The following is a 24,132-nucleotide window of genomic DNA, read 5'->3' as shown; positions in this document are numbered from 1 at the left end:
TTGAGGAACAGTCAAACTGCACTTACGACTCACAAGAACCACAATGTTGAACACTCAAAAGAAGAAGAGGTCGAACAGAGGGTAAAGTTATTCTAAGAACTTAAGGGAACAACTGCAGAGTGTGCCTCAATGCACTCACCATATTCTGTGTAAAACAAACCTGCCCTGCTCTTTAAACTGCACACCCTCCCCAACTAACGCACATACACAAAGCTTAAGGTAGTGCTTGTGCTATTTGTAGCAATGGAGCAGTTTGGGAAAAGTTTGTTCTCCTTCTCTGATGAAAGATGTGCTGGCATTGGGGGGGACCTAGAGGAGGGTGACAAGAAAGATTCCAGGAGTGAAATGGTTAACACATGAGAATCGTTTGACAGCTCTGGGCCTGTCCTCACTGCAGTTTGGAAGAATGAGGGGACATCTCACTGAACCCTGTTGAATATTGAAAGCCTGAGATAGAGTTGAAGTGGGGACGATGTTTTTAATGTGGATGAGTCTAGGACCAGAGGGAATTAATCAGAATTGAGTGATTTCCATTTAGAACAGAGCTGAGGAGGAATATGGTTTGACAGGTGGTAATGAATTGTGGAATTCATTGGCACTAACGGCTGTGTATGCCAAATCATTGAGTATATTTAAAGTTGAGGAGGATAGGTTATTGGTGTCAGGGCATCAAAGGTTAGGGGAAGAAGGCAGAAGAGAGGGATCCAGTGGGATAATAAAACAGTCATGATGACATAGCAGGGGATAGTCGATGGGCCGAACGGCCAAATTATTCTCCTATGTGTTGTGGTCTTAACTACAAAAGCCTTTACAAACTCACTGTGAACTAAGTCGTGTAAACACACTGGCAAGAATATGACAATATCCTATCACACACAATTTCATATAGAGGAAAAGGTACAACAGACATGAAATGTGACAGATAATCAAACATTCCATAGTCAAAGGCATTTAGATCCCGTCTTCCCCATTCTGAAATTTGTTCTGAGCAACAACTGAACCTTTCAAACATCTCTGCATTGGGCTGCTGCCACATGAGTGATTGAAGGAGTTTAATTGAGCTGGAGCTCTGTAATTAGGGATGTTTCATAGGGTTTTGTGCTGGGACCTCTGCTGTTTGTGATGTACGTAAATGACCTGGATACAAATGTAGATTGGTGGGTTATTAAGTTTGTAGATGACACTAAGATTAGTGGATTGTGGGTTGTGTAGCAGACTGGCAAAGAATACAATACGATATATATCAGTAGTAGATCTGGACAGATGGAGTTTAACTCAGATAAAAGTGGGGTTTTACACCTTGGTAGGGAAATTGCAAGGAGACAATACACTGTCAGGCAAGACTGGCAACAGGTGCGTTTTGCACCTTGGACCCAGAGGAACACTGTTTCATTTGATTGTTTTCAAGTGCACGGGTGAATGACAATTGAACTTGAATGAAATTAACATTTCACACTACAGCCACATGTCTCTCAATCCCTGTCTGGGAAAAGGCACCAAATCATTCGGGCTGTCATGACCAGACTATGTAACAGTTTCTTCCCCCAAGCTATCAGACTCCTCAATACCCAGAGCCTGGACTGACACCTTACTGTCCTATTGTCTTGTTTATTATTTATTGTAATGCCAGCACTGTTTTGTGCACTTTATGCAGTCCTGGGTAGGTCTGTAGTGTAGTGTAGTTGTTTTTCTGTGTTGTATTTTACGTAGTTCAGTCTAGTTTTTGTACTGTATCATGTAACAGCATGGTCCTGAAAAAACATTGTCTCATTTTTCCTATGTAGTGTACCAGCAGTTATGGTCGAAATGACAATAAAAAGTGACTTGACATGACTTGATATCTTTCTACGCCTTGCCTATCTAGGTACCTGTGTCAATGCATCAAACACATTCCAGAGATTAAACAGTCCATGTGTAAATATTGGTTCATGCAAAAACCCTTTTAACTCTCACTGTATTAGCTCATATTGTATTGTCTTCTGTGTAACGTTTGTTGGAAATTGGAAACACTCCGACAAGCAGCAGATTGAAACTTCATCAATAATTGGCAGTCAGAGAAGATCTGTTTTCTCTAATAATAATGAGAGGAAATACCAATGCCCATGAATGTAAAAGCGACAAAGAGTGATGTATACAGCCCTGTCCGTCACACGCAACGTCCTCCCCACCATTGAGCACATTTAAAAGCAGCTCCCATCATTTAGGGCACCCACCGTCCAGCCCACTCTCCCTTCTCTCTTGCTGCTATCAGGAAGAAGATAAATGCCCCTTAGGTTGAGGAAGAGTTATTACCCTTCAGTCATCAGGTTTCTGAAATAGTGTGGATGACTTCACCTACCTCAGCACAAAACTGATCACTGAACACAGCTCGTGAACTCAGTTTCAAGGATTCTGCAACTTACATTCTGCATATTGTTATCTATCTATCTATCTATTACTTGTTATTTTTTGACAGCTGGTCTTCTTTTGCACAATGGTTACTTGTCAGTTCTAACTTTACTCGCTTTTTCCCTCTCAGGGACAATTCATCCCTTTAAACCCACCCACCACTGTGAGACCCGTTAACAGGTGTAGGCCATTTGTCTGACCGACCCTGTTCCCCCAGTCAACGCAATCATGATGGACCGTTCACCTCAGGATCAATCCTTTCTCTCCCTCCTCAGCCCCGATCCCCGGCCCCTTCCTCGTAACCTTTGATGCCCTGTCCAGTCAAGAACTTATCAATCACTGCCTTAAAAAACCCAGTGACTTGGTCACTACAGCTGCCTGTGGTGATAAATTCCACAAATTCATTACCCTCTGACTAAAGAAATGTCTCCACATCTCTGTTTTAAATGGACACCCCTCTATCCTAAGATTGTGCCCTCTTGTTCTAGACTCCCCCACCATGGAAAACTTCCTTTCCATATCTACTCTGTCCAGACCTTTCAACAATTGGAAGGTTTCAATGAGAACCCCCCCCCCATCCATCTAAATTCCAGTGAGTACAGTCCCAGAGCATCAAACGTTCGTCATATGATTACCCTTTCATTTCCAGAATCTTCCTTGTGAACCTGCCCTGAACCCTCCCCAATGCCAGCACCTCTTTTCTCAGATGAGGAGTCCAAAACTGGTCACAATACTCATGATGAGGCCTCACCAATAGGTTCAATAGGTACACTTAATGCCAGAGAAATCTGTACAATATACAAATTCTTTTTCTTCACTAACATCCATGAAAACAGACGAGTGCCCCAAAGCATGAATGACAGTTAAACGTTAGAACCCAAAGCCCTCCCCGGTTCCCCCCTCCCTCGCACAAGCAGCAGCAAGGCAAAGCCCCCCCCCCCCAGCAAAGCATCAATAAAGACACAGACTTGCAGTACCCCAAAGACTATCCGTTCCCCTGGTAATTCGACATACCACAGGTTCTCTCTCCCACTTATAAAGGAAAAAGAGATGTTCCCATATCTCAGCGAGAGGGGATGCATAATGAACAACTGATTTATGATGTTAAAAGTTTGCTGCGTCGCATTTTCCGAGCTCTGCACTCAGAGAATCGGCCCCGAGGCTGAAGTCTTGGACACACAATAGACAATAGGTGCAGGAGTAGGCCATTTGGCCCTTCGAGTCAGCAACGCCATTCAATGTGACCATGGTTGATCATCTATAATCAGTACCCCATTCCTGCCTTCTCCCCATATCCTTTGACTCCGCTATCTTTAAGAACTTTACCTAACTCTTTCTTGAAAGCATCCAGAGAATTAGCCTCCACTGCCTTCTGAGGCAGAGCATTCCATAGATCCACAACTCTCTGGGTGAAAAGGTTTTTCCTCAACTCTGTTCTAAATGGCTTACCCCTTATTCTTAAACTGTGGCCTCTGGTTCTGGAACACAACAGGCAGCTAACCCACTGCTCCTGATGTTCCATGTTCTCCCGCAACGCCTCAGTCAGGGGCACCGGCCTTGAATTCCCCGTCTCCAGAACCACGAAAATCCGGCACCCTGAAGGCGAGCTTGCAGGCCTCGTCCTTGGGGTATCAAAAAGCGCCGGTCGTGAGGCCCTGAGAGCGGGTCCCATTCCCGCAAAGAACCAAAGTCAGGGTGTAACTCTGGGTCAGGGTCTTAAAAAGATCCTTCAAAAGCAAAAAAAAACATATTGAAGATAGAAAAAGAGCTGTTTTGGAAGATGCAAGCAAAAGAGTCGCCATTTGGCGCCATCTTCATTTTGCTCCACCCTTCCAGTGCCTTATAAAGCTTCAGCATCACATTTTGTCATTTGTGGAGATGGAATGCATTGTTTGTAAGTGTATGGTCATACACATTGGTAGAAGACATGAAAGGTTAACTATTTTTTTAAATGGGAAACAAAATACAGAGAAAATACAAAAAAATACAGCAGAGCAAAATGACTTGGGAAACCTTGTTTAAGATTCCCTCAAGGATAATTTCCAGATTGGGACTCAGAAAAGATGACCAGTGCAGGTTGACCTCACACCTACTCATTCTCTTCTCCTGTCCATACTACACCAACCGCTGCCACTGGGCTATAAACGTGCAGGAGCAGTGTGGGGTTAAGTGCGTTGCACGCTGCCTTGGCTGGGGCTCGAACTAATGACCTTCAGATCGCTAGCCCAAAGCCTTAACCAATTGGCCACAAGCCCCACTCACTGTCCTAAGCCCAATAGTGATTGCTGTCTGTGCGACGTTTACCGCCGCCTTAATTAGGCCTCTATCTACGATCTTTCTCTGGTTCTACATATTTGGCACGTTCAGCCCAGAATTCCGCAACAGGTTGTAGAGTCAATGTAGGAGGAGGCCAATTAAAAACAGATAACATTTCTTCATGTGGAACATGGTGTTCTCATTGGATCTCGTTGTGTCTGCATCTTGTGGTTGGAAAACCGGTCTTCTCAGTCTCCTGCGGTGGATCAGTCTCGTCGCTTTCTGTGGACGGAACGAAACGGTTAACACGAATCTAGATCATGCAATGACACCACATCCGACTCCCTCCCCCCAATTCACTTAGAACCTTTGAAGGGATTTGGATTGAGATATGAATGGGATTTCCCACAGAATAAATTTTGTCATTGGTATCAGTGTTTGACAACAAAACTAGATATGAGCCCAAACATTTATTCAGTTATTCAGTTGGAAACCTTACGATGACGTAATATAGGTGTTGTTGTTGACAGGAAGATGGTCTTGGGCTATAGGATAATATTGATAAAATAGTGTGGTACTTAGATTCAGACCGTAAGCATATGAAATAACATCAGACTTTTGGCATTCAGCCCTTCTATTCTGCTCTGCTATCCCATCGTGGTTGATTTATTATCCCTAACAACCCCTTTCTCCTGTCCTCATCCCATCATCTTTGACACCCTTACTATTCAGGAACCCATCAATCTCTGTTTTAAGTATTGCCACAGGCATTTATGGCTGTAAATTCCACAGATTCAGCATCCTCTGGCTCAGGAAATCCCTCAGAATATCCATTCAAAAGGAAAATCCTATATGAATGGCAGAGTGAATTTAATCCTGTCTGTGATTCAGTTTCTAGGATACAGGTATTTGAATATCAGATTTCTTAGGATGAATCTGGAAGAGAGGGAAATGGATACAAAAATCATAGGAACTAAGTAAATGAAACGAGTTGGGGACAGTAACAGATCGAGGCTGTAATTTAAGGAGGAACCTGATTATCAATGATATTAGAGACATGGAAATAATTTGAATAATTTTCAGTGTTAATATGTTTGAAGTTGATACACTAACAGTTTAAACTGGATTATTGTGAAGGGAGATGGCGGCAGAGATTCAGTCAAGAGCTAAATCTCTGAGGGATTTCGCCTCATAGACTAGTCTTGTGTAGACCAAGAGACCAGATTCACCCTGGGTTGACTACACTACCTGATCCCAGTGCATGTGGGATGGCTAGAGTCGAAACTTTCCCGTATTGTTGTTTCTTCTGGGTTCCAGAGTGTACTTTTGTGCACATCAACATTAGATTTGTAATTAGAATGTAGAACATTCCAGCACAGTACAGGCCCTTCGGCCCTCGATGTTATGCCAACCTGTCAGCCTTCTCTAAGCTCAATCTATTATTTATCATTTTGTTATTTACAGAGACAACGGCCCACCGAGTCATGACACCCAGCAACTCAGGGATGTAATCCCAGCCTAATCACAGGACGGTTCACAATGAACAATTAATCTGATAACCGGAACATTTTTGGACCGTGGGAGGAAGCCAGAGCACCCGGGGAAACCGACGCTCACATGGGAAGAGCGTACATTCTTTCTAACAAGGGGTGCCAGATGCTCTAACCCTTTCCTCTAGTTCTGCCGAAGGGTCTCTGCCCGAAAGGTCGACTGTACTTTTTCCATAGATGCTGCCTGGCCTGCTGAGTTCCTCCAGCATTTTGTGTGTGTCGCTTTAATTTACACCATCTGCAGGTTTTCTCTTGTTTCCTCCTACACATCCATACATTTGTCTATCATTTAGTGGCTGTTTAGCGGGTACGTTTAATCCGAAAGGTATCTCAAAATGCTAAATAGTCTACAAACTCTTCTGCAGGAGTCACTGTTATGATGCAATCAGTATTTTCTGTGATGCTTCCACAAACAGCGAACGACAAGTACTGACTGGAACGCCTCAAGTGTTTGAGTCAGTTCCCAACATCCCCCGACTGTCTGAGTGAATCGGATTTCAGTCACGTCCCGGCAAGAGCCTTCAGCATTAGTACATACAGTACCTGAGTTTGTCACCGTAGAGAACGGCGCCCATCACTAAAAGGGCGAGAGTTTTCAGTCCGAGTGGGATACACAACATCAGCACGGTTTCAGAAGCGCCTGTCCCTGAAGAGAAAGTGAGAGAGGTCAATCCAGACTCAGGCAAAGGGGGAGAGACCAATAATATAGACTTATTAAAATCTGTCACTGTGTAGATGCATTTATCATTTAGCAGATTTTTACTGAAGAAACTACAGATGATAACTTGTGAGTGAAGGAATAAAAAGTGGGATTAATAAGAATGTAGAGATCTGAGTGACAAGAATTAAACACTTGAACAAAAAGTTTTAACCTGTAGTAAGCCCATAGATCAGAAGGTACAGAAGCAGGTCTGGACCACTTGGCCCATCGAATCTTATCCGCCATTCCGTCATGTTTGCTGTTGTGTGCTGAGGGAGCAGGCTGAGGGGAGCAGACACCAATAGAATCAACAAACTCATTCATAAGGCCAGTGATGTTGTGGGGGTGGAACTGGACTCTCTGACGGTGGTGTCTGACAAGAGGATGCTGTCCAAGTTGCATGCCATCTTGGACAATGTCTCCCATCCACTCCATAATGTACTGGTTAGGCAGAGGAGTACATTCAGCCAGAGACTCATTCCACCGAGATGTAACACTGAGCGTCAGAGGAAGTCATTCCTGCCTGTGGCCATCAAACTTTACAACTCCTCCCTCGGAGTGTCAGAGACCCTGAGCCAATAGGCTGGTCCTGGACTTATTTCCACTTGGCATGATTAAATATTATTTAATTATATATGGTTTTATATTGCTAAATTTCTACACTATTCTTGGTTGGTGCGGCTGTAATGAAAACCAATTTCTCTCGGGATCAATAAAGTATGTCTGTCTGTTATTCTTCTCAACTCCATTCTACTACCATCTCCCATAAAATTTGATGCCCTTTCTAATCAAGAAGTTCTCAACCTCTGCTAAAAGACCAAGATTTGACCTTCACAGTCGTCTGTGGCAACAAATTCCTCAAGTTCACCACCATCTGGCTAAATAATTTCCCCACAAATCTGTTCTAAAGGGACGTTGTTCTGTCCTGAGGCTGTGTCCTCTGGGTGCTCCGGTTTCCTCCCACAGTCTAAGGATGGACCGGCACGTCGGTTAATTGGTCATTGTAAATCGTCGTGGGTTCAATAGGTGGGTTTCTGGGTGGTGTGGCTCGATGGGTCGGAAGGGCTTGTTCCGTGCTGTATCTCTAAATGAATAAACAAATAAATAATGAGGTGGAGAGTCCATCTTATCGTACTGGGGGACCACTCCATAGTTATAACTGTAGGATAAAAGCTGTCCTTCAGCCTGGTGGTCCGTGCATCCAGGCTGTTGTATCTTCTGCCCAGTGGGAGAGGGCCGAAGAGAGAATGTCCAGGGTGGATGGGAGGGTCTCTGATTTTGCAGTCTGTTTCACAGAGACGGTGAGAAGTGTAGACAGAATCCATGGAGGCAGGCTGGCTTCTGTCTTGATGAAGGGGTTAACCTGTGAGGAGAGATTGAGTCGCCTGGGACTATACTCTCTGGAGTTCAGAAGAATGGGAGGGATCTTATAGAAACATACAAAATTTTGAAAGGGATAGATAAGGTAGAAGCAGGAAAGTTGTTTCCATTGGCAGGTGAGACTAGAACTAGGGGACATTGCCTCAACATTCGGGGAGAAGATTTAGGATGGGGATGAGGAGAAACTGTTTTTCCCAGAGAGTGGTGAATCTGTGGAATTCTCTGCCCAGGGAAGTAATTGAGGCTTCTTCACTAAATTTTTAAGAAACTGTTAGATAGGTTTTTACATAGTAAGGGAATTAAGGGTTATGGGGAAAAGGCAGGTAGATGGAGCTGAGTTTACCGACAGATCAGCCATGATCTTATTGAATGGCGGGACAGGCTCGATGGGCCGGATGGCCGAATCCTGCTCCTATTTCTTATCTTCTTATAGATCAATGTGATAGGTTGAGCCCTGTAATCGTGTCCTGTCTGCCTCCTCCCCCTGACATTCTGCAGAATCACAATCGGGATTAGGATAATTTCACCGGCTTGTGTTTTGTGCAGCAGTACATTGCAATCATCATCATCGGTATGTGCTGTGTTGTGTGATGTGGGCAATCACAGTCTCTTAACCATGATGAACACACACAAAATGCTGGAGGAACTCAGCAGGCCAGGCAGCATCTCTGGAGAAGAGTAAACAGCTGACGTTTCAGGCTGACCCCTTCATCAGGACTCACACCCTGCAGAACAGGCCCTTTCATGAGTTCTGATGCAGAGTCTCAGCACAAAACATCGACTGTTTACTCAATTCTGGTGGGAGGAATGTTTGAAATTCTGAGATTGATGTGACTGTTGGGCTGTAGTTTATTTTGCTTTCCTTCAGTTTCTGTTTTCTTTCTTATTGCCGATTGGTGGGTTGGGGTTCTAGAGGGACGATGTATTGTTTTTTGTGCAAGGGAGGGGTTAGGGATTGGTGTCTGATGTTCCTGTTGCTGATTGGTGGGTTGGGGTTCCAGAGGGACGATGTATTGTTTTTTGTGTGAGGGAGGGGTTAGGGATTGGTGTCTGATGTTCCTGTTGTTGATTGGTGGGTTGGGGTTCTAGAGGGACGATGTATTGTTTTTTGTGTGAGGGAGGGGTTAGGGATTGGTGTCTGATGTTCCTGTTGCCGATTGGTGGGTTGGGGTTCTAGAGGGATGATGTATTGTTTTTTGTGTGAGGGAGGGGTTAGGGATTGGTGTCTGATGTTCCTGTTGCTGATTGGTGGGTTGGGGTTCTAGAGGGACGATGTATTGTTTTTTGTGTGAGGGAGGGGTTAAGGATTAGTGTCTGATGTTCCTGTTGCTGATTGGTGGGTTGGGGTTCTATAGCAACGATGTATTGTTTTTTGTGTGAGGGAGGGGTTAGGGATTGGTGTCTGATGTTCCTGTTGACTTTTCTGTGTGGGTGATCTGTGTGGCGAGAGGGTGTTGGGTTTGGTGCTGTCAGCACTGTATTTTTTGAGAGGGAGGGGTTTGGATTCTTGGGGCTTTTGATCTTCTGACGATCGTCTTCCAGGTGGGCGATCTGTTGGCTTTTGTGCGAGGGAGGGAGGTTGGGGGGGTTTGAGGTTTGCGAGATTTTTCTTTTTCCTTTTCGTGTGGGGGTATTGATGTCTATTCTTGTAACGAATCCCATGGTTTTTCTGGATATCATGGTTATCTGGAGAAGATGAATATCAGAGTTGTATTCTACATGCAAACTTTGACAATAAAATGAACGTTTGATCCTTTCCCCATAGACGCTGCCCGACCTGCTGAGTTCCTCCAGTATTTTGTGTGTGTTGCTCTGGATTTCCAGCAATGGCAGATTTTCTCCTGTTTATGACCATGATTGTTCTTGGCAATTTTTCTACAAAAGTGGTTTCCATCACCTTCTTCTGAGCAGTGTCTGTACAGGACGGGTGAGCCCAGCCATTGTCAATACTCTTGAGAGATTGTCTGCCTGGTGTCAGTGGTCGCATAACCAGAATTTGTGATCTGCACCAGCTGCTTGTACGACCATCCACCACCTGATCCCATGGATTCACGTGACCCTGATCGGGGGGGGGGGGGGGCTAAGCAGGGGCTACACCTCACCCAAGGGTAAAGTGAAGGCTAGTGGAGGGTAGGAGTGTCTTACACCTCCTTTGGTAAAGACATATCTTCACCCTGACACCCTGTTATACATTGCAATACATATTAATTAAAAACTGTAAATTTCAATAAGAAATATATACCTACATGTATAATTTTAAATTAAATAAGTAGCACAAAAAGAGGGAAAAATAAGGAAAAAAGTGAGATGGCCCTCACTTTTCTCATTGTCCATTCAGAAATCAGCAGAAAGGAAGAAGCTCTTCCTGAAACGTTGAGTGTGCATCTTCTCTGGGAAGCTTCCTGATCCTCCGTTAGAACTCCACTCATTCCTCCCAGGCTCAGGCAAGGCCCCGCCAGGGGGCCCTTTGAAGGTCTGGGGGCCACCCTGTGTGAGGGACCGTCTGAGATGGAGATGTGGTGGGGAAATGGAACTCAACACCAGCTGAGGCTGGGAGTGGCCGACATAACTTTCATCCCCGGAGTCTGGACACTGAATACAATGTGTGCTGGAGGTTCTGACCCATCCCTGAACACTGCAGAAGATGCCGAGATGGTGTGGGAGAGAGCAGAGGCCTCTGTGGACGTGCTGGGGTCCGTCGTGGGTTGGGGACAGGCCCCTCCCATCGGTGCTGCCTTCCTCTTTTGCTCAGTGCTGCCCCCAGTGTTCACTTAGTGAGAGACAAGCTGGACCAGGACAATATCCAATCTACCATCCAGCTCCAAGCCAGACCACTCAGGAACTTGGGCTATATTATGTCTTTTTGTGACTGTATGCTTTTCTGCGATCGTAACGATGTGTACTGTGTGCTGTTGCTACTCTGCTTTACACCTTGTCCTGGGGGAATGCTGTTTTGTTTTGCTGTATGCACGTGTGGCTGATTGACAATTAAACTTGAACTTGAATGTGGCGACGGGTTCTTTTCCGGGTCTGATCTACAGTCAGATCTCACTCGGAGACAGACAGATAAACCCGGGGGTGGGGTTGATTAGAGAAAGGATAATGGCAGCAGGCTTCCCCCCACCCACCCCTAAAACCCTCCCCATGCCCTGCAGAATGTGTCAATGATTTCTTACCTGGTCTGACCTGCAGCTGGATCTCACTCTGGATCACATGGATAAATGGGGGTTTGACGTAGGATGAGTAATCATGATCACCTTTCCTGAACTCAGCCAGACACAGGTAGCTGTGACTGTCCTCCACTCTCAGCTGCTTGATCCTGATCCAGGCATTTCCCAGCTCTGGGTCCCCGACGAGCTCGTACCGAGTCACTCCGTTTTCCACTGCCCACAATCCATTTCCATGGTGACTGAAGGTGATGATGTGTCGGTAGGGATCCTTCCTCATCCACGTCACCGTGTGTGCGTTGAGGAGTCTCTGCCGAGGCCGTGTGAACACACAGGGTAACGTAGCTGAAACTCCTTCAGTCCCGTTCAGCACTGGAACACTCTCGCCGGGAGCTGAGGGAAGGACAGGTGCCTGAATATATCAGTTAACCCCCACCAAACATGTTTAACACTGACAAAATTTCCAGTCAACAAAACAATAAATACTCCCCTCAGTGACCACCAGAATGAAAAGACCCCCACATGTGTCTCACTCATTGCAAACCATTCAAACTAAGGAAACTCTTTCGAATATAAAACAGTCCCATCGGGCAGGAGGTAGAGAAGCTTAAATCTCACACCACCACGTTCAGGAACAGCTAATTCCCTTCAGACATTCAGTTGTTGAACCAATTGACACCATCACTAATCTGTGGAGTGTAACAAGACCAATCAGTACAGTCTAACAACACCGATCAGTACAATGTAACAGCCATTACAGTGAAACAACACATATCAATACACTGCAGCAACACCAATCAGTACAGTGTAACAACACCGATCAGTACAGTATAACACCAATCAGTACAGTGTGACAACTCTAGTCAGTACAGTGCAACAATACTAATCACTACAGTGTAACAACACTAATCAGTACAACGTAACAACACTAGTCACTACTGTGCAATAATGCTAATGACTAAAGTATAACAACATTAACCACTAATGTTGTTATACCACTAGTGTAAGAACATCAGTCACTACATTGTAACAACACTAGTCACTGTAGTGTGACCACTCTATTCACTAAAGTGTAATAACACTACTCACTACAGAGTAACATCTCTAGTCACAACAGCATAACAACACTAGGCATAACAGTGTCATAGCATTAGTCACTACAGAATTATAACACTACTCAGTACAGTGTAAAAACACTAGTCACTGCAGTATAACAACACTAATCAGTACAGTATGACAACACAATCACCACAATGAAACAACACCAGTCAGTATTGTATAACAACACAAGTCACTATACTGTAACAACACTAATCAATACAGAGTAATAATACTGATCAATACTTACTATACTGAAAGTGTTCTACAACCTGAGCTGGTGTGTTTGAGAAAGAATTCTACAGTGAACCCTGCTTTCTACAAAGATAGTGTACTGAGCTGTTTACTGTTTACCTGTGCTGCAAACTACATGCATTCTCAGTTATACTTAAAGAGTAGGGGTCTCAGGATAGATCCTTGTGGCACTCCACTAGTCACCGACCTCCAGGCAGAATTCTTTCCTTCCACTACTACCCTCTGCTTTCTTCCTGTAAGCCAATTTTTTATCCAAACAGCCAAGGTTCCATTGATTCCATGTCTCATGACTTTCTGGATGAGTCTCTTGTGGGGGACCTTATCAAATGCTTTGCTAAATTCCATGTAGACCACATCTACTGCCCTACCCTCATCAATTTCTTTTGTTACCTCTTCAAAAAACTCAGTCAGGCTCGTGAGGCACGACCTTCCCTTCACAAAGCCATGTTGACTATCCTTGAGTAGACTGTACCTCTCCAAATGCTCAGAGATCCTATCCTTAAGAATCCTTTCCAATAGTTTTCAGAGCACCGACGTAAGACTCACCAGTCTCTAGTTCACAGGATTCTCCCTCTTAACATTTTTAAACAAGGGGAGCTACATTGGCCATTCTCCAATCCTCCGGCACCTCCCCTGCAGCCAAAGAGGATTCAAAGATCATAGCTACTGTTCCAGTGATTTCTTCTCTCACCTCCCACAGCAACCTGGGGTATATCACATCCAGTCCTGGGGACTTATCAATTTTGATGTTTTTAAGAAGATCCAATACTTCTTCAATAATCTCCACATTGTCCAGCACACAGACCTGCTCTATTTCGACCTCACCCTGATCAAGGTCCTTTTCACTTGTGAATACTGAAGCAGAGTATTCATTTAGGACCTCCCCAAACTCCTGCGCCTCCAGGCACATATTGCCCTCTTTATCCTTTAGTGGCCCCACCTTTGCTCTTGTCATCCTCCTATTCTTCACATACGCGTAGAACACCTTGGGGTTCTCCTTAATCCTACATGCCTAGGCCCTCTCATGCCCCCTTCGAGCTCTCCTAAGTCCTTTCTTAAGCTCCTTCCAGGCTACCCTATATTTCTCATGAGCCCCTTCTGCTTCTTATATCTAACATATGCTTCCTTCTTCCTCTGGACGAGTTGCCTCACGTGTTTCGTCAGCCACGGTTCCCTTTTCCTACCATTTTTTCCTTGCCTCAGAGGGACAAATCTATCCTGAACCCAGCACAAGTGGTCCCTAAACTTCTCCCACATTACTTCTGGTCTTTCACCCTTGAACATCTGTTTCCAATTTACTCTCGCTAGTTCCTGCATCATCCCTTCATTGTTAGCCCTTCCCCAGTTAAGCACTTTCCCATTTTGTCTGTTTTTATCCTTTTCCTTAGCTATGCTGATGCTAAGGGAGTTGTGGTCACTCTCACCAAAATGCTCCCCCACCAAGAGGTCTGTCACCTGACCAGGTTCATTACCCAGAACCAGATCCAGTATGGCCTCGCCTCTCATCGGCCGGTCCACATACTGTGTCAGGAATCCTTCTTGAACACACCTGACAAATTCAGGTCCATCTATCTCCCTTGCTGTCAGGAGGTACCAGTCAATATGAGAGAAGTTGAAATCACCCATAACTACAACCCTGTATTTCCTGCACCATTCTAAAATCTGCCTGCTTATCTGCTCCTCGGTGTCCCGAGGGCTATTTGGGGGCCTATAGACTACTCCCAGCACAGTGATTGATCCCTTCCTATTTCTGACTTCCACCCACACCGACTCAGTGGACACTCCCTCTGCAGTGTCCTCCCTTTCTATAGCCGTGATACTATCCCTGATCAGTAATGCTACTCACCACCCCCCCTTTCTACCTCCCATCCTGTTCCTTTTAAAACACCTAAACCCTGGTACCTGCATCAGCCAATCCCGCCCTTCCTCCAGCCAAGTTTCAGTAACGGCCACAACATCGTAGTTCCATGTACTGATCCATGCTTGAAGTTCATCCCCTTTATTCCTAATATTCCTAGCATTGAAATAGACACATTTCAACCCCTCTAACTGGCTACGTTTATGTTTTGTCCCCTGCCTGTCCTTCCTCACCAACTCAGAACACATAGCACCATGCCCTTGTCCTTCTACCCTAATATCTGCACTCACATTCTGATTCCCACCCCCCTGCCAAACTAGTTTAAACGCTCTCCAACAGCTCCAGCAAACCTGCCCACCAGGATATTGCTCCCTTTCCAGTTCAGGTGCAGCCCGTCCTTTTTGTACAGGTCAGACATTCCCCAGAAGAGATCCCAATGATCCAGAAATCTGAACCCCTGCCCCCTGCACCAACTCTTCAGCCACGCATTCATCTGCCATAACTTCCTGTTCCTACCCTCTCTGTCTCGTGGCACAGGCAACAGTCCCGTGTTTACAATAGACAATAGGTGCAGGAGTAGGCCATTCGGCCCTTCTAGCCAGCACCGCCATTCACTGTGATCATGGCTGATCATACACAATCAGTACCCCGTTCCTGCCCTCTCCCCATATCCTTTGACCCCGCTATCTATAAGAGCTCTATCTAACTCTCTCTTGAATGCATCCAGAGACTTGGCCTCCACTGCCTTCTGGGGCAGAGCATTCCACATATCCACCACTCTCTGGGTGAAAAAATTTTTCCGCATCTCAGTTCTAAATGGCCTACCCCTTATTCTTAAACTGTGGCTTCTAGTTCTGGACTCACCCATCAGCGGGAACATGCTTCCTGCCTCCAGCGTGTCCAATCCCTTAATAATCTTAAATGTCTCAATCAGATCCCCTCTCATCCTTCTAAATTCCAGTGTATACAAGCCCAGTCGCTCCCATCTTTCAACATACAACAGTCCCGCCATTCCGGGAATTAACCTTGTGAACCAACGCTGCACTCCCTCAATAGCAAGAATGTCCTTCCTCAAATTTGGAGACCAAAACTGCACACAATACTCCAGGTGGGGTCTCACCAGGGCCCTGTACAGCTGCAGAAGGACCTCTCTACTCCGAAACTCAATTCCTCTTGTTATAAAAGCCAGCATGCCATTAGCTTTCTTCACTGCCTGCTGTACCTGCATGCTTGCTTTCATTGACTGATGTACAAGACACCTTGACGTTCTGTATCTGTGTACAGTCAGATAGCAATAAACTTGACCTTGATTGCTGCTTTTCTGATGCAACACTCTGTGCCTGTGTTGCTGTGGCAACTGGATTTTCACTGCACCTGTGCAGACACGTAGGCAGACGTGCAATGAAAATCGAACCTGCAGCAGCAAGTAAGTTCAGTTCCACTCACCTCATTATAGGAAGGATGAGGAAGCTTACGAGAGGATGTAGAGGAGATCTACCAGGATGCTGCCCAGACCAGAGAGGATGTTTAATGACGAAAGGTTGAGCGAGCTGGAGACTTGCTCTTGGGAGTGAAGAAAGATGAGAGGTGACTTGATAGAGGTGAACAAGATGATAAGAGGCATAATCGAGCAGACAGCCAGAGACTTTTCCTGGAAAGTATTGGGGGGATGTCAGAGGTCAGAGGCAGGTTCATTACACAGAGAGTGGAGGGTGTGTAGAACAGATGGAGTTCAACCCAGATAAGTGTGAAGTGATTCATTCTGGTAGGTCAAATTTGAATACAGAATATATGAATGGTAAGACTGGTGGCAGTGTGGAGGATGAGCTGGATCTTGGGGACTCTGTCCATAGGACACTCAAAGCTGCTGCACAGGTTGACAGTGGTGTTAAGAAGGTGTATGGTGGACTGGCATTCATCAGCTGTGGGATTAAGTTCAAGAGCCCTGAGGTAATCTCTGTAGAGTAGGTTACATGGTCAGCACAGCATTGTGGGCCGAATGGCCTGTAATGTGCTGTAGATTTCTGTTTCTATATTCTCTGTAAGAGAGGATCACTGATCCTCCAGGTTCGGGGGTTCAGCTCAGGGTAACAACCCTGACGGGTAAAACAATGTTGTTATGGAAACAGCAATGGAGAACCCTTCGACATCTGAGTGTGACGGTATTCCTGAGTCCCACTCGGGAATTGTATGACTGACAGCAGTGAAAACCGAGAGGAAGCTACTGACACGATGAAGGAAGCCCTGAATGCTGCCAGAGATGGAGGCCCTTCATTGCTGACTGAAATGGCAGCAGCGTCACGGACCGGGGAGAGGGGGAGGGGGAGAGGGAGGGGGAGAGGGAGAGAGGGAGGGGAGAGAGGGGGAGGGGGAGGGGGAGGGGAGAGGGGGAGGGGGGGAGAGAGGGGGAGAGGGAGGGGGAGGGGGGAGAGAGGGGGAGAGGGGGAGAGAGGGGGAGAGAGGGGGGAGGGGAGAGGGGGAGGGGGGAGAGAGAGGGAGAGGGGGAGAGTGGGAGAGGGGGGAGGGGAAGGGGAGGAGGGGGAGGGGGAGAGTGGGAGAGGGAGAGGGGAGAGGGGGAGGGGAGAGGGGGAGTGGGGGAGGGGAGAGGGGGAGAGAGGGAGAGGGGGAGAGGGGGAGGGGGATGTTGTAGAAATGGAGGGGTATGTGGGAGTCAAGGGGGCTAGATTGATCTTGGAGCAGGTTTAAGGGTCAGCACAACATTGTGGGCTGAAGGGCCTGTACGGCGCTGTTGTTCGATGTGATAGTGCACATGACAATCACATCTATTTGACATGATTATCCTGCAAAATGTACTTGCAAATTATGAATAAAATGAGTTTTCAGGGAGATAAAATGTGAAATGATTAGTGTAGTTTTACAACTCAATGCTTAAACATCGGTCCTCACCTCTCACAGACAGATTTGTTAGAACCACCGTTTGAAATTTGCCAACATTGAGCTCCAGCCGGCACCAATACCGACCACCGTCACTCCGGTTCAGACGCTCCACCATTATCGAGGCATCTCTCCGACTGAGGTTCCCCACGAATCCGAACCGCCTTCCTCCAGCCTCCTGTGTCGTTGTATCGCACCCGGAGGGGCCGGAACCGGGATATGTGCAGTTAAACACCGGTTTTTTAGCACCTGTCTCCCTGTACCAGATCACGGAGCCGTTCAGGGCGACATCAGGAGTTGGGTGGGTGAAAGTACACGGTAACACAGCGGAGGCTCCTTCCACCGCAGAGACCACATCAGCGCCGGAGATTGACCAACCTTTTGTCGAATAGTCTGGGGAGAGAGAGAGTGTGAGAGTGAGTGAGAGAGAGTGAGAGTGTATGTGTGAGTGAATGAGAGTCAGAGAGAGATAGTGAATGAGTGCGTGAGAGAGAGAGAATGTGAGTGAGTGAGTGAGAGAGAGAGAGTGAGATAGACAATAGACAATAGGTGCAGGCGTAGGCCATTCGGCCCTTCTAGCCAGCACCGCCATTCACTGTGATCGTGGCTGATCATACACAATCAGTACCCCGTTCCTGCCCTCTCCCCATATCCCTTGACCCCGCTATCTATAAGAGCTCTATCTAACTCTCTCTTGAATGCATCCAGAGACTTGGCCTCCACTGCCTTCTGGGGCAGAGCATTCCACATATCCACCACTCTCTGGGTGAAAAAGTTTTTCCGCATCTCTGTTCTAAATGGCCTACCCCTTATTCTTAAACTGGGCCCTCTAGTTCTGGACTCACCGATCAGCGGGAACATGCTTCCTGCCTCCAGCGTGTCCAATCCCTTAATAATCTTATATGTCTCAATCAGATCCCCTCTCATCCTTCTAAGAGAGATAGTGATTGAGAGAGAGGAGGGAGAGAGAGAGTGAGTGAGAAATTGAGTGTGAGAGAGAGAGAGATAGTGAATGAGAGAGGAGGGAGAGAGAGGCAGTGATACAGAGAGAGTGAGTGAGAAATTGAGTGAGAGAGAGAGAGAGGTCGATATTTGAACAACAATCTGCTGAAGGAATTCAGCGGTCGAGCTGCATCTGTGGGTGTGAAAGGACGTTGAAGTTTTGGTTTGCATCGGGACTGATAGAGGGGTGTCGAATGGCCAGAGGGAAAGGGGAGGTGAGACAGGAGTCTGAGGGGATAGATGGATTGAGGAGGGTGAGACCGTAGTCTGAGGTGATTAATGGACTGAGGAGGAGTGAGAGAGGACTCAGAGGTGATAGAAGAGGGGTGAGACAGGGGTCTGAGGTGATTGAGGATTGAGGTGGGGTGTGAGTTTAGGGGCAAGTTGTGCTGAGTAGGGAGGGGGAAGGGAGATGGGAGATGTGGTAAGAGGTGAAAGATGGAGAAGTGGGAAGGAAAGGAGATTCAGATGGAGAGAGGTGATTGATAGATTGAGGAGGGTGAGACAGGGGTCTGAGGTGATTGAGGATTGAGGTGGGGTGTGAGTTTAAGGGCAGGTTGTGCTGGGTAGGGAGATGGGAGATGTGGTAAGTGGTGAAAGATGGAGAAGAGGGAAGGAAAGGAGATTCAGATGGAGAGAGGTGATTGTAATCAGTTGTTTGAGGGAGGGCCACCAAGGGCTCACTCTCCAGCCTGATACTCTGAGATGAGAATGGGACCCACTGGGGGAGATGCGTCTGGCAGGTGGAACCGGGTCAAGAGTGGGGAAGGTGGGGAAAGTGGGTGAAAATCTGGGAAACAGACCTGGAGTTTCACTACTGTCACGAGTGGATCTTCAGATGTCAGTGGGCCTGACGACCATCAAACCAGGGGAGTGGGTTACAGACTGGGCCCTGACATGGAGAGGGGAATCAGAATCAGGTTTAATATCACCGGCATCTGTCGTGAAATTTGTTGTTTTGCCACAGCTGTACAGTGCAAAGCATAAAATAAAAACTATTATTTACAATAAATATATATAAAAACTCAATTCGATAAGCAGTGCAAAGATTTTGCTGTTGTCCAGGTGAGCCAAGGCCACGTGAGAAGCCAGTGAGATTGCATCCACTGTAGACCTGTTGTGGTGACGGGCAAATTGCCATGGGCCCAGGCTCTTCCTGAGGCAGGAGTGGATTCCAGCCAAGACCAACCTCTCGAGGCATTTCATGGCAGTAGATGGGAGTGCCACTGGGTGATGGTCGTTAAGGCAGCTCACCCTGCTCTGCCTGGGCACCGGTCTGATGTTACCCTTTTGAAGCAGGTGGGGCCTCTGACTGCAGCAGTGAGGGATTGAAGATATCCTTCATCTTTCCCAACAGTTGATCGACACAGGCTTTCAGCGATCTTCCAGATACACCAGCAGGGCCTGACAACTAAATGATCAGTAATGGATAGCCAGGACTGGGAACAGGCTGTGATCCATAGGAGGGTCCAGGCTGGGGGGTTTATATGTGCAATAATGGATACTCAGGAGTGGGCTACACTCTGTGGTCTGGTGCTGTAGAGACCGGAGTGGGGGTTACGTCAGAATCAGAAACAGATTTAATACAGAAACAATAGAATAGACAACGAGATTGCATCACTGGCGTATGTCATGAAATTTGTTGTTTTGCGGCAGCAGTACAAGGCAATGTATAATAATAAAATCTATAAATTACAGTCAGTGCATATAAAATAAGGAAAGGAAATAAACAAGTTGGGCAAAAAGAGTGAAAAAATTCTGAGGAAGAGCTCATGGATTCATTGACCATTCAGAAATCTGATGGCAGAGGGGAAGAAGCTGTTCCTGAATCGGTGAGTGTGTGTCTTCAGGCTCCTGTTCCTCCTCCCTGATGGTGGCAATGAGAAGAGGGCATGTCCTGGGTGCTGGGTCCGTAATGATGGCTGCCGCCTTTTTGAGGCGTTGCATTTTGAAGGTGTCCTGGGTGCTGGGGACACCAGTGCTCACGATGGAGCTGACTGAGTTTATAACTTTCTGCTGGTCTTTCTGACCCTGAGCAGTGGCCCCACCAGACCAGACGGTGATGCAGACAGTTAGAACGCTCTCCAGGTATATCTGTAGAAATTTGCCAGTGACTTTGGTGACAAACCAATTCACCTCAGACTCTTATTGAAATATAGAGCGTTACAGGCTGGGGTCGAGTCAGGGTTTCGGGGATTTGTCATTGTCGTCTGTTCCCTGGGGCCGATGGCTTTTACAATCGTGCCACTTCATTTTCAGGTGGGGAAGTGATTGGAGAATCGGGGGCACCGGTTACGGAGAGGAGAGTTCTTGGAATTAGCTCGGAGTGACGGAACAGTTGCAACATTCAGAAGGACATTCAGCCCATTGAGTTCATACTGGCCCTGTGTAAGAACAACCCAGCCAGTTCCACTCCCCCCACCAGCAGATTCTGGCATCTTTCCCCTTCGTTTCCAGTCCTGGTGAAGGGCCCCAGGCGAAAACATTGACTGTTTATTCCCCTCCATAGATGCTGCCTGAGCTGCTGAGATCCTCCAGCATTTTGTGTGTTACTCACGTGATGGTAGATCGTGATGTCAGAAGTTCATTTTTATTACCTGGAAATGGGAAACAGAATGGCTCCATGAACCACAGGCACCTGGTGAGCCAGGGAGGGAACAACCAGGATTTCTCAGTAGCAGATAATCATAGATTTACTGTATTTAACACGAGAACATAGAACACAGAGCAGTAGAGCACAGGCACAGGCCCTTCGGCCCACAATGTGTTGCTAAACCAATTAAATTAGATAGATAGAGAGATACTTTATTCATCCCCATGGGGAAATTCAACTTTTTTCCAATGTCCCATACACTTGTTGTAGCAAAACTAATTACATACAATACTTAACTCAGTAAAAAATATGATATGCATCTAAATCACTATCTCAAAAAGCATTAATAATAGCTTTTAAAAAGTTCTTAAGTCCTGGCGGTTGAATTGTAAAGCCTAATGGCATTGGGGAGTATTGACCTCTTCATCCTGTCTGAGGAGCATTGCATCGATAGTAACCTGTCGCTGAAACTGCTTCTCTGTCTCTGGATGGTGCTATGTAGAGGATGTTCAGGGTTTTCCATAATTGACCGTAGCCTACTCAGCGCCCTTCGCTCAGCTACCGATGTTAAACTCTCCAGTACTTTGCCCACGACAGAGCCCGCCTTCCTTACCAGCTTATTAAGACGTGAGGCGTCCCTCTTCTTAATGCTTCCTCCCCAACACGCCACTACAAAGAAGAGGGCGCTCTTAGTGACCAACTAAACTAACCCCTCTGCCTACACAATGTGCATTTCAATGTCCAATGTCTGGTCATTTGCTGATCTAAATGTCTCTTAAAAGCCCCTAATGTATCTGCCTGTAACTCCTCCCTAGACAGAGCATTCCAGTCACCCGGCACTGTCTGTGTAAAACATTTACCCCTCACATCCCCTTTAAACCCTTTCACCTTCAACGCAGGCCTTTGGTATTAGACATTTCAACCCTGGGAGGACGATACTCTCTGTCTGCTCCATCTTTGCCTCTTATAATCTTACAAACTCCATCAAATCTCCCCTCAGACTCCGTCGCTCCAGAGAAAACAACCCAAGTTTATCGAACCTCTCATTACAGTAAACGCCCTCTAATCCAGGCATCATCCTGATGAACCTCGTCTGTACCCTCTCCAAAGCCTCAACATACCTCCTACAGTGGGTGATCAGAACTGTACACAATACTCCAGATATGGCCTAGCCAGAGTTTTATAAAGTTGTAACATAACTTCCTGACTTTTGCCTGGGTGGAGGAGGGAAAGGACACCGAGAATAAGAATCAAGAGATTATGGTCATTGAGGGGGATCTCCTTGCAACCTAATAGGTAATCTGAATATTGATAGGCCGAGATAGAGTGGATATGGAGAGGATCTTTCCTATAATCAGTTTGAATATTGATAGGCCGAGATAGAGTGGATTTAGAGAGGATTGTTCCTATAGTCGGTTCGAATATTGATAGGCCGAGATAGGGTGGATATGGAGAGGATCTTTCCTATAATCAGTTTGAATATTGATAGGCCGAGATAGAGTGGATTTAGAGAGGATTGTTCCTATAGTCAGTTCGAATATTGATAGGCCGAGATAGAGTGGATATGGAGAACATCTTTCCTATAGTCATTTGGTGGAAGAACATCTCAGATTCCATCGGTGGGGGGGCCCTCCATCCTGACGGCATCAGCATCGATTTCTCCAAGTTGTGGTAATTTCTCTTCCCTTCTCCCTTCTCTCTGATACTCCCTCCTCTTCTCCTTACCTGCCTATCACCTCCCTCTGGTTCCCCTTCTTCCTTTTCTCCCATGGTCTACTCTCCTATCCTATCAGATCCCTTCTTCTTCAGCCCTTTACTTTTCCACCAATCACCTCTCAGCTTCTTACTTCATCCCACTGCCCTACCCAGACACCCTCTCTCTCACCTGGTCTCACCTCTCACCACCATCTTGTACTCCTCCCCCTCCCCCCACCTTTGTATATTGTCTTAGAACACAGCACATAGAAATGTACAGAACATTACAGGCGCTTCGTACCACAATGTTGTACCAACCATTGAAACCTACTCTAGACACTGCCTAGAATTTCCCTAGCGCATAGTCCTCTATTTTTCTAAGCTCCATGTACCTACCTAAGAGGCTCTTAAAAGACCCTATTGTATCCACTTCCATCACCACCTCCGACAGTGCATTCCACGCACTCACCACTCTCTGTGTGAAAAACTTACTCCTGACATCACCTCGGTACCTATTTCCAAAACTATTTCCCCTCGTTTTAGCCATTTCAGCCCTGGGCAAAGGCCTCTGGGCATCTACAAGATCAAAGCCCCTCATCATCTTATACACCTCTATCAGGTCACTTCTCATCCTTGGTCACTCCAAGGAGAAAAGGCCAACTTCACTCAACCTATTCTCATAAGGTACGCCCTCCAATCCAGGCACCATCCTGGTAAATCTCCTCTGCACTCTCTCTATAGTATCCACATTCTTCCTGTAGTGAAGTGACCAGAACTAAGCACAGTACTCCAAGTAGGGTCTGGCCAAGGTCTTATATCGCTGTAACATTACCACATGGCTCTTGAACTCAATCCCACAACTGATAAATGCCAACACACCATACACCTTCTTAACAACACTGTCAACCTGCACAGCAGCTTTGAGTGTCCTATGAACTCAGACCCAATGACCTCTTTGATCCTCCACACTGCCAAGACTTACCATTAATACTATATTCTGCCATCATATTTGACCTACCAAAATGAACCACTTCACACTTATCCAGGTTGAAGTCCATATGGCACTTCTCAGCCCAGTTCTGCATCCTATCAATTTCCCACTGTAGCCTCTGACAGCCCTCCACACTATCCACAACACCTCCAATCTTTGTGTCATCAGCAAACTTTCTAACCCATCCTTCTACTTCTTCATCCAGGTCATTTAAAAATTACAAAGAGGACGGGAACCAGTACAGATCCTGGCGGAACTCCACTGTCCACCGACCTACATGCAGAACATGGACCATCTACATCAC

At 46.3% G+C, this 24,132-nt stretch overlaps 1 long non-coding RNA gene across 1 annotated transcript; it reads right to left on the bottom strand.

The window, feature by feature from the left end:
• Positions 1-4,318: 4,318 nt before the first annotated feature.
• LOC140728685 (uncharacterized) lies at positions 4,319-7,005 on the bottom strand. Its single transcript, XR_012099147.1, has 2 exons — positions 6,738-7,005; positions 4,319-4,926 (listed from the first exon to the last, which is right to left on the bottom strand). It is a non-coding gene; the product is annotated as an uncharacterized lncRNA (long non-coding RNA).
• Between the last annotated feature and the right edge of the window lie 17,127 nt (positions 7,006-24,132).

This window comes from Hemitrygon akajei, chromosome 6, assembly GCF_048418815.1.
Source record: "Hemitrygon akajei chromosome 6, sHemAka1.3, whole genome shotgun sequence".
NCBI lineage: Eukaryota > Metazoa > Chordata > Chondrichthyes > Myliobatiformes > Dasyatidae > Hemitrygon > Hemitrygon akajei.
This window is presented reverse-complemented; position numbering and strand designations above follow the sequence as displayed.